The sequence below is a fragment of the Danio aesculapii genome, chromosome 21, assembly GCF_903798145.1.
Source record: "Danio aesculapii chromosome 21, fDanAes4.1, whole genome shotgun sequence".
Classification (NCBI taxonomy): Eukaryota; Metazoa; Chordata; class Actinopteri; order Cypriniformes; family Danionidae; genus Danio; species Danio aesculapii.
The window spans coordinates 16974262-16993428 of NC_079455.1; the positions used below are offsets into that span (position 1 = coordinate 16974262).

The 19167-nt window shown below is 34.5% G+C and overlaps 1 protein-coding gene across 6 annotated transcripts in view; it reads left to right on the forward strand.

Moving 5' to 3' along the window:
• Window positions 1–19167, forward strand: part of nrg2a (neuregulin 2a) — a 191144-nt gene that overhangs the window by 26778 nt on the left and 145199 nt on the right. The window lies entirely within an intron of this gene.

Genomic DNA, 19167 nt, shown 5'->3' on the forward strand with positions numbered 1-19167 from the left:
CATCATGTCATATCTAGTACATGAGTATATGGCATGTGAGGACCAATTATAAACTTTTCTTAAACCAAAAGGGGAAAATTATTAATTCATTTTATTATCGACTTAGTCCCTTTATTAATCAGGGGTCACCACAGTGGAATGAACCACTAACTTATCTAGCTTATGTTTTAAGCAGCGGATGCCCTTCCAGCTACAACCCAACACTGGGAAACACCCACACACACTCTTTCACACACATACACTACGGCCAATTCAGCTTATTCAATTCACCTATACCGTATGTCTTTGGACTGGAGGAAACTGGACCACCCAGAGAAAACCTACGTGAACACAGGGAGAACATGGAAACTCCACACAGAAATGCCAACTGACCCAGCCGAGGCTTAAACCAGGGACCTTCTTACTGTGAGGCGATTCTGCTACCCACTGCGCCACTGTGACACCCCAGGGAATAATTAAACTGATCAATTTCTTTAAAGGCCTAGTATGTAATATTTGACCTTAAGAGGGTGCGTTTATACAATAAAATAGCTGTAGTTTGATGACACCTTGACTGTCACTGTCCGGTGTGTAATGCAGATGGGAAAAACAAAGTGCGGATCTAAACGCAGCATTGAAAACATTTAATGAAAAACTAAAACAAAACAAAACAGAACTAAAACAAGGCAAGACAAATCAGGAAACACACAGGCATATTGGAAGCAACAATAAAAAACAGACAATGAGCGGGGAACACAAACTGAAATATATAGTTCTCGTAATCTGTCCTTGAACATCCACTGGCTGTGTGTGTGTGTGTGTGTGTGTGTGTGTGTGTGTGTGTGTGTGTGTGTGTGTGTGTGTGTAATCAATGGCAATCTGGAACAGCTGTGTGTGAGGTGCATGATGGGACTTGTAGTTTGTGTGTAGTTCATGTGATGTGATGTGTGTAGTTTACCAGCGATCTACAGTCCCTAGATCGTTGTTGATTGTTACAGACTGAGTGTAAAATCATTTCAGTTGTCATCTTTATTACATCCTACATGATTTCTCTTATGCAGAAATCATGTTCACGGATGAGCTAAAGTATTCAAAACTTATTATCATGATGGTAGTGTGAAGCAGAGTAAGGCTGAATGGCATTGAAGCAAAATGAGAGCACTGGAGCAATTGCTGATGAGAAAAGAACATGACATGGCACAAAAGCACAGTCGACCGCTTCTGGTTCTTCTGGTTGTGATCATGTGGGGAAGAAGCAGTGTTTTTTTATCATGCTAAATATATTTTAGAGTTCTGTTATAATGCTGCTCTGTGCAGTCTAATAAAATGCAGAACATATTAAAGCTTCTTTGTTATTATTGTTTTCTATAAAACCAAACTGGAAATTGAGGGTGTATGTTGTCAATAGCATGTTGTCATTAGCATGGCAACATGGGACATGGCTTGATTCTTTATGACTTGATGTCCTCTTTAGCACACTTTTTAAAGTTCACTTATATGTTTTTAGGCTACTTGCATTCATAACCTTAAATCAGACCTCATATTTGAAAACAAAGAGAGTGCTTTCTTTCATGGTCCTTGTTACTTGTAAAAAATTCTTATTTCTCTGGATTTGAACCTTCTTTGAAACATTTGGGGTAATGTAAGTACATTAGTCAGCAAAATTTATAACAGTGCTTTTGTAATATTTGAATGAGAAAAAAAACATCACATTACACATTACATTCCTAACATTTGAATGTTATTATGACCATATAAGACTCCAGAGAAACTGAAACCTACAGGTAACTATAATACACACTAAATTCAAAAAGTCCAATAATGATGATCTTAAAAGTTTAAGAACAAAGTATAGCAATAATTATTTTCATGGTTTCATATGATGGGAATGAAGCAATTGTTAGATTTACATTGGTAGTGCAATGTATCAGCTACATGTTTGTCAAAAGTGGCACATACATACAAACTTTCAAGAATCTGTGATTGTGAAAAACCAGCCTGATCTCACGAGAAAACGTAAATATTTTACGTTTTGTCAGTTTAGTGGCTAATTCGTACGAGTTCAGTCGTACAAAATTGTACGTTTAAAAAGGAGGCGTCGCACCTAACCCCACCCCTAAACCCAACCGTCATTGGGGGATGAGCAAATCGTACGAAAATGTACGAATTAGATCGTAGGAATTCATACGAATTAGCCACTAAATCAAAAAGTTACGAATTGTTGTGAGATTGTGTTGGAAAAACAGTATCCCATGGTGACTGACAGCCACACACAGTTCACAAAACATTTAATAAATCCGCACTGATGAGACATGTTGATCCACAAGCAAATAAAGATGATTGTTCTGCACTTAACTTTAATTGACATTTTTCGAGAGATGGAGACAAATAAGTATTTTATTTTTTTTGTTTAGTTTTTTCAAAGCTAAGTGATTACAGAAAAGGTTAGTTTTTAGGTGGCATTTTGAGTGTTGGCGATGTCACAGATTGGAGGAACACAGCACATATATATTTACTTGAAACCTCTAGCAGCACACTAGGGTTGTTGCGATACCATTAAGTAACTTATGATACTATATCAGCTAATGTATCACAATACCAAGTAGTATTGCGATACTGTAATTCAAAACTCAAATTATAAAGAAAGTTGTCAGAAATACTATATTATATGTTATAATAAGCCTACTTGAATTTAACTCCATTAAGGCCAAAAAGTATTATTTGCACCCCTCTTCATATAAAATGTATAACTTTTTTTTGATTATTTTGTAGATAGCTAACCAACAAAAAATACATTAAAATAAAGATACAAATGATACCAAATGAAATCTATTACAAAAGAGCTTTTTTTTTTCAACAAAATTAGCCTATATGAAGTGATCAAAAATTGCTTTAATGTTTCCTGTTGCTATTTTGTTGTTATTATTATTTTTTTTTTCAGTCTAATCGGGTAACAATCCAAAGAAATTCAAAATTTCACTTTGTGAGTTGTTCTTATTAAAAGATTGTCATGGTTGTTGTAGCTACTAAATTATATTAACAGGAACAGAAATTAAACGATTCAGATGTGCGTTCGAACTGAAGCCTTAGAAAACGTGCAATAGGCTACCATAAAAGGCATGAATTCTACACAGTTTTGCAACCTTAAAGACTATTAAAATAAAATGGACCATTCTTGCACAAACGTGTAAGCATTTTAGTGATTTTTTTTCCCCATGCAACATTATCTATTGTAGGTAAACCATCAATGACGAAACTACTGTTTACAAACTAGTGGCACTAAACCATGCAACCCTAGTGCACACCTTCATCTTCAAGTTTTTCTTTTCCTGAATGCACTTTTTAGACTGTAAAGGTAAAAAAAACAACAACAAAAAAGCACTATTTTAATTGACATTTCCCGAAGATGCGAAAACAACAATTTATACACAATACTCTGTTTCTATCACTGTCCAAAGCAGTGTTTCCCAACCCTGTTCCTTATGGCACACGAACAGTACACATTTTCAAGCTCTCCCTAATCCAACACACCTGAATCAACTCACCAGAACATTAGAAGAGACTCCAAAACCTGAAGTGAATGGGTGAGATAAGGGAGACATCCAAAATATGTTCTGTTGGTGTGCCTCCAGGAACAGGGTTGGGAAACACTGGTCTAAAGCATGTAACTATTAGGCATGTGATTGGCCATTGGCTGCAGATCATCTCCTCACAATCTATTTGACACTGCCAATGCAGTGCAAGTTTACCATTGCAAAAATTACCCTTACCCAGGGTATTTAGATCAATGATATCCAGGGTTTACGCATTTTATTGAAGTCACACTTTAAGCAATGCAAAAATTCTTTCTTTCGTTAGTAATTTTCAAACAAACGTGTCATTTTAGAATGTAGAAGTGGAATTAAAGAGATTCTTGTTCACTGTCTCTGTCTATCTGGGATTTTTCCATAGAAGAAGGTATCACATTCACCACTTAGAGGCAGTATATGAACAGGATTCTGACAGCCCCAAAAATATTACAAACAGGCCCAAGAGTTTGCACCCTGCAGACGTGGTGTGACTACAGTGTTACTCTCATCAGCTCTGACATTAACACACTGGGAAATTGTGGCTAATCACCAATGTTTAAACTTCTCTAACGCACAAATGATTCTTGTGCCTAATTGTCTTGGCACAGAGAATAACATTTAAACTCCTCTGAAACATTTGGCATGTATCATATGTGCAAAGGCACGTCTGTAACTCATTACAGGTCTAAGCAGTGAAGCTGCAGCTTTTCTGTTTGCTCTGAATGTCTTCTTCATTATTTTGTTTGCCTTAAAACGGTTTGGGGCGTCAGAGAAAATAAACCAGATACTCCACACACCTTGGGCTGGGTGATCTCAATTCCATTTAAATTACTCCATAATCAATTGCATATTAAGCACTTATAATGTTTTTTTGTTTTAAATGTTTTTTCTGATCAAAAAACAATGGCTTTCATAAACCTTTTCATGATTTACAGAAAACAACCACTAAAATGTCATTGAATGTAACAATATTTTATATACTAATGTCTTGAAGAAAAATTCAAAAACCGTTCAAAAATTGTTGAAAAATTGGTGAAAAATTCAAAAATAGTGACAAATCACTATTTTTAAAAAAATATTTATATATATATTTTTAATAATAATATATATTTTTAAATATTTTTTTCACCTTCATTGGATAGAACAGTAGAGAGTATTGACAGGAAAGTATGGGGAGCAGAGAGAGGGGAAGGATCGGCATAGGACTGGAAGGCAAAATCGAACTCGGGTCGCCATGAACACCAGAGTGCATGAACTAACAACTACACCACTGTTTTAAATATAATTATAACATATTTGATCGCTTATTCTTTTACAAACTTCAGGATAAGTTTTACATAAATATATCCATTATATAGATCCCTGATAAAACATTATTTCATTAATAAAGTCGACCCTTGTGTTTAATATGCTTCCAGTGTATATAAAATAGGCTTTGGAGATTTAATTTGATGCGAACACCAAAGCAGGGTATCTCTTCTTTGAACCATTCTTTTTTTTCTGCTAATGAATCCGTATCCATTCATTTGGATACACTATTTTCCCTGCTATTTTGAAATCAATTACTTTTTCTTGTCTGTTTATTGTATTATATGTTTGAGATTGTTTGGATTGTGTTACAATTTTTTTGAAAGTAATCTCTTATGCTCACCAATAATTTATTTGATCAAGAAGCAGTCATTTTATGGAAAACCTGAGCAGTTTGACAAAATAAATCTGGCATCCATTCTTATCCTTGATGAAAAACCCTATGTACTAATGCATCATTGCTTAATGCAATGTTTATTTTTTTATTATACTTTGCTATTTAAACAAGTCTTTGCTTGTAGGTCTTGTAAGGAATGGTTTGTGATGTAAGTGGTGTGATGTGTCTTTGTATAATTAATATGTAGACAAAATCTATAAAATTACAGATCTGTTTGAACCTTGAAAAACCTTTGAACAAAAAAAAAAAAACAGTATTATTACAGTTTTAAATGACTTTTAATATATAATATAAAAAAATCTCCTTCAGAATGCTGGTCAGCCAATTAAAATGAAACTTTTGCATCAAACTAGGCAAAAGAGTTTTAATTCATCGATTTCATTGACTGATATGGGGCAATGCAGCTTTTTGGGCTTGACTAATTAATCCACATGTAGTGAGTCAAAATGATGTTGAAATTAGCCACCGAAACAAGTATATCCACAGGATCTGTTCATGCATATTTGCCAATTGTGGTTATTTGTTCTATTTCTCCAATTTGCTTGAACTTCAGCACTGGTTGCGGTTTTGCACAACTGACTCAAAGGTAGACGATAGAGGAATATTACTCTTTACAACTGGTGTTTTGTCTCTTTTGTTCCCTTTGGACCACTTTTTTCAATTTCTTTGTGGGAAGGGTCTTGTGTTCTGGATGTTTGTATGGATTGATCTGTTGATTTAAAATGGAAGAATATTCATTCATTCATTCATATTCTTTTCGACTTAGTCCCTTTATTAATCCGGGGTCACCACAGCGGAATGAACCACCAACTTATCCAGCACAATTTTATGCAGTGGATGCCCTTCCAGCCACAACCCATCTTTGGGAAACATCCGCACACACACACTCATTCACTACGGACAATTTTAGCCTACCCAATTCACCTGTACTGCATGTCTTTGGACTGTGGGGGAAACCGGATCACCCGGAGGAAACCCACGCGAACGCAGAGAGAACATGCCAACTGACCCAGCCAAGGCTCGAACCAGCGACCTTCTTGCTGTGAGGCGACAGCACTACCTACTGCGCCACTGCGTCGCCAATGGAAGAATAAGCTCACACAATTTAAAAAAGAGTGCATAAGGAGATAACGGAAAATCCTACATAGAGCAGATGTTTTCATTTCTGCTGTTATACCTGTGAAATGCACCAGACACTGTTGATTTGTGCTAGAATTAGAACTAGGTTGAGTATTAAAGGCTGGTGGCATATGTAAGCATTATGCACTTTGACTGAATCAGAACACAGATTTCTGTACCTAATTTTCAGTGTCATTTAAATGCCCAAACAGCAACCCCTAAGTATTAAAACTGTCATTTGTAATTGTTAATCCTTCGTACTCTATACACACAGTCCATTTATTTGCAACAGTGCAAATGATGTATGAGCAGCTTACACGTGTGCTTTGAATCAATTTTTACTGCGTAAGTCAGAAATCAGACACGCAGACCAAAAAAAACCCAACAAAAAAAACAAAAACGCACTACTGAAGACAGCGATAACCATAGACAATATTAGGCAGGTTCATAGCTGAAGTAGCATATTAGCTACTGTACATTTTTATTAATCAAAACTTTTGTTAAAAGCACAGACACAAGTTATTGCATGAGAGACTGTGACTTACAAGGTACAATATCGGGCTTATAACTGTTGTCAAAATGTACGGTAAAATATATTGTATATATGTTTTAAACTATCCTATTATACAGTGCTCAGCCTAATTGAGTACACCCCATTTTGAAAATGAATATTTGTATCCATTTCTCAGTGAATATAGGCAATGTATTTTAGTCCGTTTAAATAAAACAGATTTAATAAACAGATATATTTATTAAATTAATATTTTAGTCACCAAACAAATTTAGAAATTGAAAGATAATACAATTAAATTTAAATAAAATAAAAAGCAAAATATTGCAAAAACATTACAACCTAAAAATTTTTTCAATTTTTTGCTTCTTTATTTTTCTTCTTTTTATTTTGTTTTTATTATTTTTTATAACATATAAATTTGGCTGTACTAGTTTTTTGGACCGTTATCGTAAGTTATTTTGTTAGATAAGCTCCAGATTTGACTTCAGTACTGACTAATCTGTCCTTGCACAGTTATAATATTGTATAGCTTCTATTAAAAATATGAATTTAAAAGATAGATTTGTGAGGGGTGTACTTATATATGCTGAGCACTGTAGGTCATGACATGCATTACTTCATGAGCAGTGTCATTTTTCTGGCAGAGAAGGCAAATATTATCCTATTTCTGCTAAACATTTGGACTACTTTGGTGTTATTACCGTAATTTAGTGTTACATTATTGTAGGTGTGTTAGGTGGCTTAGGTTTTATTGTGAATTTGTGATGTAAATGTCTTGTGTATTTACTTCTATTTTTTTATATTTACATATGCTCTGAACTTTTAATACAGTAAAATGCTAAATTTACAGAATTAATGGTAAAGTAACTTATGTAATTGGAAGATTTATTGGTCTTTTTTTCAGTAACTGTTTAGTAACAGACAAATTTAGGCAACAGTGCCATTTTAAAAGTATACATTTGGCATCACTACACCTGCTGTATTTATAAGCGATACCTAACCCTAATCAGGCTACAGAATGTAATAATTTTTTGATATTTTTTTTTTTTCAAACTAAATCTATAATTTCAAATGGCAAGATTACAATTACAACTGGCTAGTGCACTTTGAAAACACATCCTGAACATTTTAAAAATTAGGTCAGTTTATGTAGAGCAGGTTATCTTTAATGGCTCTTTTCAAACACATGCAGCCACATAAGTGTTTACGCTGCTAAAGCTATCCAATCAAATGCTCTTCAACGATCTGTGGAAGTGGTCAGAAGTGGACACAAACACAAAACGTTTACAACTGAAACCAACGTCATCCACTTGTGATCAAATCAACAAAAACGCATCTAATACCAGGTGTAAATGCCAAATATCCCATATATTCTTTCAGCTTAATCAGTTGAACTGCGTTGATGACAGGAAAAAAAAAAACATGTACTTGTACTTAGCCACAGCTGGCATGAAAAGTTTGAACTGACATCACCATTAGTGGAAGCAGGAATCATGGGAGGTGATCTGGCAAATATTAGTTTTAACTGAACTCGTGGCCCCTTTTTTCATGAGACCTTCACAGGGAAAATAAACTGACGGGCTGCTCGAGTGCTTAGCTGGGAGTATTTGGGCGGAGGGACGTCAGGAGTCCACATTTTTGTGTTAGACGTTGCTGTTTGCTATTAAAATGTTTTCTTGCTGCCTGCTATTTGATGGAAAAGTGGAATCAGTTCAAGAATGAAAGTTTCAGCCTATAGAATTACATTGGAATTTTGATTTGGAAAGCTTTACTGGTATCAACAATGCAACTTAAATGTGTCATGTGTTTTTTTTTCTTGTTGACTTATTTTTTGTTCTTTCCTTATTTTTTTCCATTGGGGAATTCCCTGCATTATCCATTATATTGGATTGATCATTCCTTTGAAAGGTAGTCGTTGTCTTTTTTATGCTTGTGATGATAATATTTAGCAATCTTTTACAGGCTACATTTACATTTTAGAATAAATTCAGCTGTCCATCTCCAACTTTGCTGTTTACTGAAGTAAATGCAAACGGGGCTCATACATCTATACACTCCTTCTCTTCGCGTCATCTCTACTAAAAGTGATGTTTGCTGGATCTCTGCCTCAAGCGCATTTCCCTCTAACGCGCTAATAGTAAATAATGTAAATAATGTAAATAATGTATCTGGAGCACATGTAATGTAGGCGCACATGTGGCAGGGCAAGGCTGTCATAACAGGTGAAGCGTTCATGGTGCATAAACTGATGTTTTCATGCTCATGTCAGTGACATGACATTTATTAAATATCTATTTTCTGTACACTGAAAAAAAAAATAATGTTTGCAAGATTGTTGCAAACAAATTAAATTTAGTAATGTTCGACTTCATTTGTTTAAATCCAGCCCAAATAAATTGTTTACAACCACTTAACGGAGTATATCCAAGAAATCATCTTTGAATCATTTTTTTCCAGTGTACTTAATTTATTTTTGATGGTTCCATCTTATGTGCATGAAAATATGAAACGTTAGGGTGATGCAACTGCCTAATTTACATTTCTTGAAAGTTCTTGAAAAGAAAACCTAATTTAGTAGTTTGGCAAAATAGTTTTTCTGGAAACAAATAACCAAAACTGAGTCATTGCTTATTAATATTTGACTTTTGTATGCAAGCTCAAAGCAAAAAAAGGATATTGTTGATTAGATTACAAATTGATTACTGATGAATGCATGAAGAAATCAATAAATTAAATGATAATCTTAAAGCCAAAATATAATAAACCACTTCCGTTATTCGTTGTGATTTTTATTATATATATTATATATAATGCAAATCTCTAAAATCAAAAAAAAAAAAAAAAAAACTAGATATATTAGCAAAACATTTTATAGCATTGCCTTTACAAAACCTGTCCAGTCAATTGCAATGCTCATTTTAATTAACTTTTTTAGCAAACTGTGAGTTTGCGATGCTGTTTTCACTTTGCACTCCACATGTGCGTTTCACTTTGTGACCCTGGTTTGACAAGGGGGTGTAGTCAAGGGTACTTGGGTTTATGGCAGGCCCGAAGGCAATGCTATAAAAATTTTTTTTGCTTATATGTAGGTTTTTTTTTTAATTGCAAATATTTTAGTTTTTTTTTTTTTTTTTTGCACTGCTTAATTTTTATTTGCAGTTCTTTTTTTTTTTTTTTTTTTTGAAAATTTCATTTTTATTTCTCAAAACTTAATTTTCCTTTTCCAGTTTTTTTATATTTGTTCGCAAAATTAACTTTTATTTCTCCAAAAAAAAATTTGCTTTGTGATTTTTGGAGAGTTGCATTTTTTTTTTTTTTTTTTTGCTCAATACTTTATTTTTCATTAGCAAAACTTTTATTTTTGCAAGTGTATATATGGCCCTAGATTGACTCCATATAGAATGGCCCAGCCAACATAAAGATCAGATTTGATGGACGAGACCCACAGAACCAACAAGATTTTTTACAGTCTGTTGAAGTCTGTGAAAAACTCACACCTGAGCAATTCATGTGGCTTCTTTCTCCATATGAGAAGCGCCTTTAAGCTGCCATCACCAAAAAAGCCTTTTATGTAAACTATTAAATACGTTTCAGTAGTTCAGTACTTTCTCCTTGCATCATCCCATTGTTATTACACATAACTCATTTTTCAAAATTTTTGTTTTGTTTTTTTATTGTTAGTATTGTTTGGGTTTTGACCTCTTTTAGAAATATTATTCCTAGGAAAACCATGATGTGTTCAATACTTTGTTATATACACAGTTGAAGTCAGAATTATTAGCCCCCCATATGAATTTTTTTTTCTTTTTAAAATATTTTCCAAATGATGTTTAACAGAGCAAGAACATTTTCACAGTATGTCTGATAATATTATTTCTTCTGGAGAAAGTCTTATTTGTTTTATTTCAGCTAGAATAGAAGCAGTTTTAATTTTTTATGAACCATTTTAGGGTCAAAATTATTAGCCCCTTTTAATCAAATTTTTTTTTTCGTTTTTTTGACTGTGTACAGAAGAAATCATAATAGAGTAACTTTGCCTTAAATTACCCTAACCTGCCTAGTTAACCTAATTAACCTAGTTATACCTTTAAATGTCACTTTAAGCTGTATTGCTGTAAGTGTCTTGAAAAAATCTAGTCAAATATTATTTACTGTCATCTTGCCAAAGATAAAATTAATCAGATATTAGAAATGAGTTATTAAAGCTATTGTTTAGAAATGTGTTGAAAAAATCTCTCTGTTAAACAGAAATTTGGGAAAAAATAAGCAAGGGCTAATAATTCTGACAATAATTCTCTAATAACTCTATATTAGAATGGAAATTACAAAAATCTAATTCGATTTTTACACGCACGCATGCACGCACACACACATGCACACACACACAAACACACATTTATTTATATATTTTTCATAAGTTTCACTTTTAGTACTTTTTGAATGGCATGTAAAACTAAATAGAATTCTGTGCTGACTAAAATAACTTTAAAATTGAAATAAAAGACTTTATTTCAATTTGACTAAACCTTTCCTGTAGCAAAAAATGTAGAATTTCTTAACTACAATAACCCTGCTTAAACTTTCTCCCATTAAAAATATTTACCCTGTTCTTCATCACGGCCTCCACTTTATGTAATCAGCCCCGGCTCCAAACACATCCTCTCCTCAGATCTGAGGCAGAACAACATTCAGCATGGGTTTTCTCCTCTGTCATTATCCAAACCCACAGCCTTCCAATAAGCCACAGTACTTTAACTTTACGGCCTTGACAGCAGGCAGAAAAAGCTGTGGAGATGTAGAAGTGTGTACGTATACGAGATGTAAATGAGAGTAGGCGAATGAAAAGGTTTGCCCCTCAGCTTTCTGCCTAGAAGCCTCTCATCAACTATTCATCAGTAAGTCTCTGCGCTTTTCCACTGCAGTATGGCATGTGTACAATCCTGCCACTCAGGACACTCGTGTGCGACTAAAGGACACTAGGGGGGAAAAGGTGACCTCCTGCAGCATCTACGTTCAGACCAGATGCAGGACACTGCAGCATCTTCTGCACGATCAGCAAATCTCCAACCTGTCATTTCCATTGCCTGTTAATATGATGGCACGGTTGCTAAAGACACGGCCAGTGTTTCCGTAAACATTTCCACAAATAGCTGCTACTGCCTGATAAGCACGTTTTGTGGGCATGCAAACTATTAGGAATATTTGTTTGCTTTTGCATATTGTAATGTGTATATTCATGTGTTTATAATGTCAGATGATCTTGTAGGTAGACAAATAAAATAAAATGATTGAGCTTTGCTTTAAAGCTTGTAATTTTTTTATGGATGACACTTGGGGATTTCAGGCTTGTGTTGTATTGTACAGCATGTGAACAGCAGCTTCTATTTAGTAACAAGGTCCACAAATTATCTATGTTCATTCATTTTTTTTTCGGCTTAGCTCTTTATTAATCTGGGGTCACCACAGCGGAATGAACCGGCAACTTATCCAGTATATGTTTTACGCTGCGGATGCCCTTCCAGCGGCAACCCATCACTGGGAAACATCCATACACACACATACACTACGGAAAATTTAGCTTACCCAATTCACCTATACCACATGTTTTTGGACTTGAGGGGGAAACTGGAGGAAACCCATGCGAACACGGGGAGAACATGCAAACTCCACACAGAAACCCCAACTGACCCAGCTGAGGCTCGAACCAGCGACCTTCCTGCTGTGAGGTGATCATGCTACCCACTGCGCCACCGTGCACCGTGGCTTGATTGTTGGATCAGTAGAGTCAAAGGTCATGAATATTCGCTAGATTATAAAATAACTCAAGTTTTTTTCCTAATAGATTTATTTAAAGAATAATAATGCAAAAATAAAAATATGTACACCATTTTCTCTCCCTCAAGTGGTTCCAAAGCTTTATGATCTAGAATTTTCTGTTGAACGCAAAGATATTTAGAAGGAAGTTAGAAACTGGCATCCGTTGATTGTCCAAAACATTTTCTTTTCTTAAAACCTAAGTTTTGTAAAAGTGAAAGGAGAGTACAAGATATCAGATTTTTTTGGTTGAACTTTAATATAATTCTTAGCAAAGTCCAAAGATCAGATATTTTATTATTTGGCATTTAACAGTGTAACAGTGTACTTTTTCCATCAGAAATTCTTCAATTTTTATTGTCAAACTTTGAAAGTTATACCAATCTGATCTTTAAGATCACCCTGAAACAACCCAGCAAGGGACACATTTAATCATCAGCAGACTTGCATCCGTCAGTATAATATCTCATCTATATTAAAATATACAGTACACTGTAAAACCCAACAGTCAACTTTATCAAATGAAATGAGTGTAGTTAGCTCAAAATTTACTGAAAGTTAATTCTACTCCTTTGAAAAGAGTTTTGAACTCAGTGTTGAAGGTAATGAGTTAATTAAATACCTCATTACTTCAACTTAAATGGAGTAAGTTCACAGTACTCATATAGATTTATTTTTTTTAACTCAAATGTTTTGTAGCAATCAGTTTCCTCAAATGGTTTGAGTTGCCTTAACTTTTTTTTTACAGTACTCAGTTGGTTTGCGTTCTCTTCATTTATCGGGTTTTACTGTGCTCAGTTTGCCTTGTTTACTCAAATAGATTAAGTTTACAGTACTCATTATGATTAGTTTTTTAACTTTAAATGATTTGTTGCAATGGGTTTCCTCAAATGGTTTGAGTTCCCGTAACTTTTTGAATTTTACAGTTTAGACTATTTTTTCAGAGTAGAATTTCCCCCTTTTGTGTTATTTGTCATGCCTCTTTTAGAGCTGTTGTCTACTGGTATATCTTTCAGTTGTGTGAATTTTATTATTATTATTTTTCTATGTTGAATGGAAAATGAATCAGCTGTCAGTCGGGTTTTTTCCTCCAAAACCAGCTAACGCCACGAGCTCTATTAATACCAATAAAGATCTTGCTATGTGGTGTTTCCCAAATCCACTTTTTCACCAAACATTAGCAAATGGCATAACATGAAGTTGGAACTACAACTCCCGATCTGTGTTTAGAAGCTGTGTATAATCTCCTCCGTTTAGTGATTAAGCTGAAACTGTGTTGTGTGCATTTATTTAGTTGTGTGCAACAATGCCTTTATTTGGAAATTTCAGAAGTTAAAAGATGCTGGTCAGAAATTGGATTCATTGTGAGTATAAATCATCTTGCGTCCATGAAATACTAACAAAAACAACTTTTGGTTTCAATAATGTAGTAAATGTTGATCATAACATCAGCTAAGGTAGAAAAAAAGGATAGAAGTATTTTTTATATTTCATTCCACAAATGTCTATCTATAAGTTCTATGCAGAAAAAGGGCAGCAGATTCTCTCCAACACTAAATGCAGGGTTCCACACAATTCATTCATGTTGTCCCAACAAAAATCGATCAAGTTAACAAATTTAAGTGGATTGAACATAAAACAATTAAGATGTCCTAAAGAAATCTCAAGAATTGTGGTGTTTCAGCTCACTTTAAATCTGTAGTTTGAAAGCAGAAATATATATTTTTGAGCGTGATCATAATCAGATTTAAACCTGCAAACTTATCTGGTCACCCGATTTTTTAACCTTTTACTTGGAGATAGTCGAGAAACCAGTCATAGTGCAGATAGTATGTGCCCAGTGTTTTCTCCTGACATTTTTATCTGACAAACAAAACCATAAAAGATTAACAGTGATCAGCTTAAACTTGAACATTTGTATACAGATTGCAGCGCAGGCAGCAGGGACCAAGATGGTTTTTTAGAAGTTTTTTTATTTTATTTAAAAAAGCAGATTTTTGGCTGCATTAACAATAGCTAAAGAAAACAACAACCATAAAACTGTATGACAAAAATCTGTTGTTTTTATACTCTCATCTGGAATTTGTTGCCCACATGTAAACACGAAAATCTGCATGAGATCAGTTTTTTTTTTTCTTAAGCCACTTCCAGGTGTGGTTTTAAGTCAGATACTTATCCAGTATCTGGACATCTGACCTGCGTCTAAACGCATATATCTGATTCCTCTTAAAATTAAGCCGTCACAAAGCAAGAACGGGGTATTTGTCTACATAACTTTTTTTACAGTTATATTAGGAGGCAGACGTGCATGTATTTACTTTCACTGTTGCATTTATTTATGTGTGTGTATGTTGGAAAGATATTGTGCAGATACATGTGCACTAAATTATATTTCGGAGGCTATAATTTTGCTAGTTTTGTTAAACATACAGCTTCACTATGTGAATCACATTCTAATTGAAAACTATGCTGGCATATATCTATATATATATTAAGTCAAACATTCATGATAGTCTTTTTTTATACTGGCAAGTAATCATAATACTACCTGACAAAAAGAATATACACTCATAGACCACTTTATTTGGTACACCCTACTAGTACCGGGTTGGACTCCTTTTTGCCTTTAGAACTGCTTTAATCCTTTGTGGCATAGATTCAACAAGGTACTGGAAATATTCCTCAGAGATTTTGGTTTTTGACATGATAGCATCACGCAGTGGCTGCGGATTTGTCGGCTGCACATCCATGATGCATTTTTCCCCTTCCACCACATCCCAAATGTGCTCTATTGGATTGAGATCTGGTGACTGTTTAGGCCATTTGAGTTCAGTGAACTCATCATGTTCAAGAAAGTATAATACTGTTGCCTTTCTATCAGCTCGAACCAGTCTGGCCATTCTCCTCTGACCTCTGGCATCAACAAGACATTTGCGCCCACAGAACTGCAGCTCACTGGATATTTTCTCTTTTTCAGATCATTCTCTGTAAATCCTAGAGATGGTTGTGCGTGAAAATCCCAGTAGATCAGCAGTTTCTGAAATACTCAGACCAGCCCGTCTGGCACCAACAACCATGCCACGTTCAAAGTCACTTAAATCACCTTTCTTCCCCATTCTGATACTCGGTTTGATCTGCAGCAGATCGTCTTGACCATGTCTACATGCCTAAATGCATTGAGTTGTTGCTTGGTTGCTGATTGGTTGATTTAGAAATTTGTGTTGACGAGCAGTTGGACAGGTGTACCTAATTAAGTGACCAGTGAGTGACCAAAATATTTTAATAGCTGTCATTCAAATCCTCATGTTCAGTCAACAGAGATCACCAGCAGAATACATTTAGGTAAAGATTAATGTAAACATGAATATGGGATACCATTGTGCATTTCTTCGTTGAAAAGAAAATATTTTTAAGTCTATTGGAAACCATTAGCCATTGACCTCTGTAGCATTTTTACAGTAATTTCCAACTGTGCATACCAATGGCTACCTGTTTCGAACATTCTTCAAAATATCTTCTTTTGTGTTCTACAGAAGTAAGTAAGCTATTAGGGTATGGAACCACTTAAGGGTGAGTTTTTTTTTTACCCAAAGAAAATAGTGGCTGTAATAAGCCTTTAATATTTTCAATATATGCATACTGTAGTATTTGTTGTTTTGAGTGTGCACAAATAAAAGTAGACACTTTACTGCTTTCAATGGTGCCTAACTCTTTTCTGTGTAATACATAGTTTATACTGTAAGTAAAAATCCCAGTTTGTTTGTAAACTCTACCAAATGTGGCATCTAAATGGCTGCTTTTGAATCTAAAAACCTCTAAATGTGTCACCCATTCTTGACTTTTATGGAGTCACATGTTGTTGTTAATTAATTCGGCAGCTGATGCAGTACTTCAGTTTCATAATGTAACCTGCAGGCTATACCTTAAATCTTTAGTTTGGTTACTTCAATTCCAGTCGCTTTCACATCCTGAATATGCCATTTGGGGCGGCATGGTGACTCAGTGGATAGCACTGTCCCCTCAAAGCAAGAAAGTCGCTGGTTTGAGTCCCGGGTGGGCCAGTTGGAATTTCTGTGTGGCGTTTGCATGTTCTCCCTGTGTTTGCGTGGTTTTCCTCCGGGTGCTCCGGTTTCCCCCCGAGTCCAAAGACATTCATTCATCTGTTCATTTTCTTTTCGGCTTAGTCCCTTTATTCATCAGGGGTCACCACAGCAGAATGAACTGTCAACTTATCCAGCGTATGTTTTACGCAGCTGGAACCCAACACTGGGAAACACCCATACACTCTCATTCACACACAATTTTAGCTTACCCAAATCACCTATAGGGCATGTCTTTGGATTGTGGGGGAAACCGGAGCACCCAGAGAAAACCCAGGCTTTAATGTATGAGCGTGTGTGAATGTGAGGGTGTAAGGGTGTTTTCTAGTACTGTGTAAAACAAATGGCGGAATAGTTGGGGGTTCATTTCGCTGTGGCAACCTCTTAAATAGAGACTAAGCCGAAGGAAAATGAATAAATGAATTTGCCATTCGAATGGATATTGCATTGTTTTGTCTGCTAATGTCTGAAATCATAAAATATATATATTCTCATGCAGAGAGTGCACAAAAAATGCCTGGCAGCAGAAAGTGTGAAGGATCAGTTACAATTCATAAAACTGAATTCATGTGACCAATGATGCTTGCTGCATATGTATGTCTGTGCAATATGTATATGTGAGAGCATAATCCATATTCATAATAAAGCAGTCAGTGTCTTTGCATGAGCTACTTTTAAAATGACTTTATATTATACAATATGAATTACACTTTAGGATGTAATCAGAAGTATGCCCTAAATGCATGGGTCAGATTGAGATGTCCCAATTTGGTGTGCCATAAAATTAATTTTACAATAGAGATTTTAAATTCGTAGTAGCACTATATAACAAGATTCCATTTTAAAAAAAATATTAAATATGTTAAACTAAATATGTTAACAAGAATGGATAATAATAATCTAATCTTATTAAAGGAATCACTCAAAATCAAAGATTGCTGGTAATTTACTCACCCTCAGGACATCCAGGATGATCTTTAATGTTTATTTTAGGAATTACTTGTGCATTATTAAAACCAAAAGTTGTATCTGTTGACATTATTGCATATGCACATTCACTAATAAAAGGCTGTATTTTTAACAAATGGCAAGCAGAATTGGGATCAGCACCCAGAATATAAAGTTTTTGCAATCCAGCCTGAAATAGGAAGAAAATCTAACCATTTTTTAAAACTCAAGACATGATGAGATTGTTTACAGAAGATGGACACACGAGACTCACACATGAACATTTACTCCAAAGAGAAGAACCCTCAAGATGTTAAACATATTCTTGTGGAATGTCCTATTTTTAATGGTATCAGACAGCAATTTTTATCTGGAGAGACTTTAAATGAAATATTTTTACATTTTAAATCCTTCAAAAATTTAACAATTTTAATCAAAAGTAAATTAAAAACTGTTTTAGTATATTACTATTATTATTATTATTATTATTATTATTATTATATATATATATTTTTTTTATTAATTTATTTATTTATGTATTTTATCTTACATTATTTAATGATGTTGACAACCTTTTATTGTTAAAATATTTTTATAATTATAGAAAAGTGATATTTATCAAATTTCATAGTAATGTTCATAGATATTTCCCTGCAGGCACAGGACGTCAATATGACTTAACCAACCAAAATGCAATTTACCCAACGTCATCTGGATATTGGATTTTGGTTAGTTAATTCCACAACCTAAAACCTACCAAAGATCAATGTCTGCTAATGTTACATATTGATGTTGTATGGATGTCACATTATGATGTTAAAGTGATGTTGGATTATGTTTAGTTTATAGCCACAAATTTGAACCAACCAAAGATCACTGTCTACTGATGTTACACTTTGACGTTGTATGGACGTCACATTATGACATTAAGATGACGTTAGACTTTGGTTAGTTAATTCCACAACCTAAAATCAACTAAAGATCAACGTCTACTGATGTTATACTGACGTTGTATGGACGTCACATTATGATGTTAAAGTGATGTTGGATTATGTTTAGTTAATGCCACAAATTTGAACCAACCAAAGATCACTGTCTATTGATGTTACACTTTGACGTTGGATGGACGTCACATTATGACGTTAAGATGACGTTAGACTTTGGTTAGTTAATTCCACAACCTAAAATCAACTAAAGATCAACGTCTACTGATGTTATACTGACATTGTATGGACGTCTTATTATGACGTCGTTTGACGTTAAACTGACATTGTATTTTGCTCTCCTGACGTTGCAACCAAAATATAACCAAATACCTACATCATATGACGTTGTGTGCCTGCTGGGTTGATCTGTTCTTTTTTTGCTATGACATAGTCAGAGAAGCTGATATGGCAATAAACTCAAAACTTTCTCACT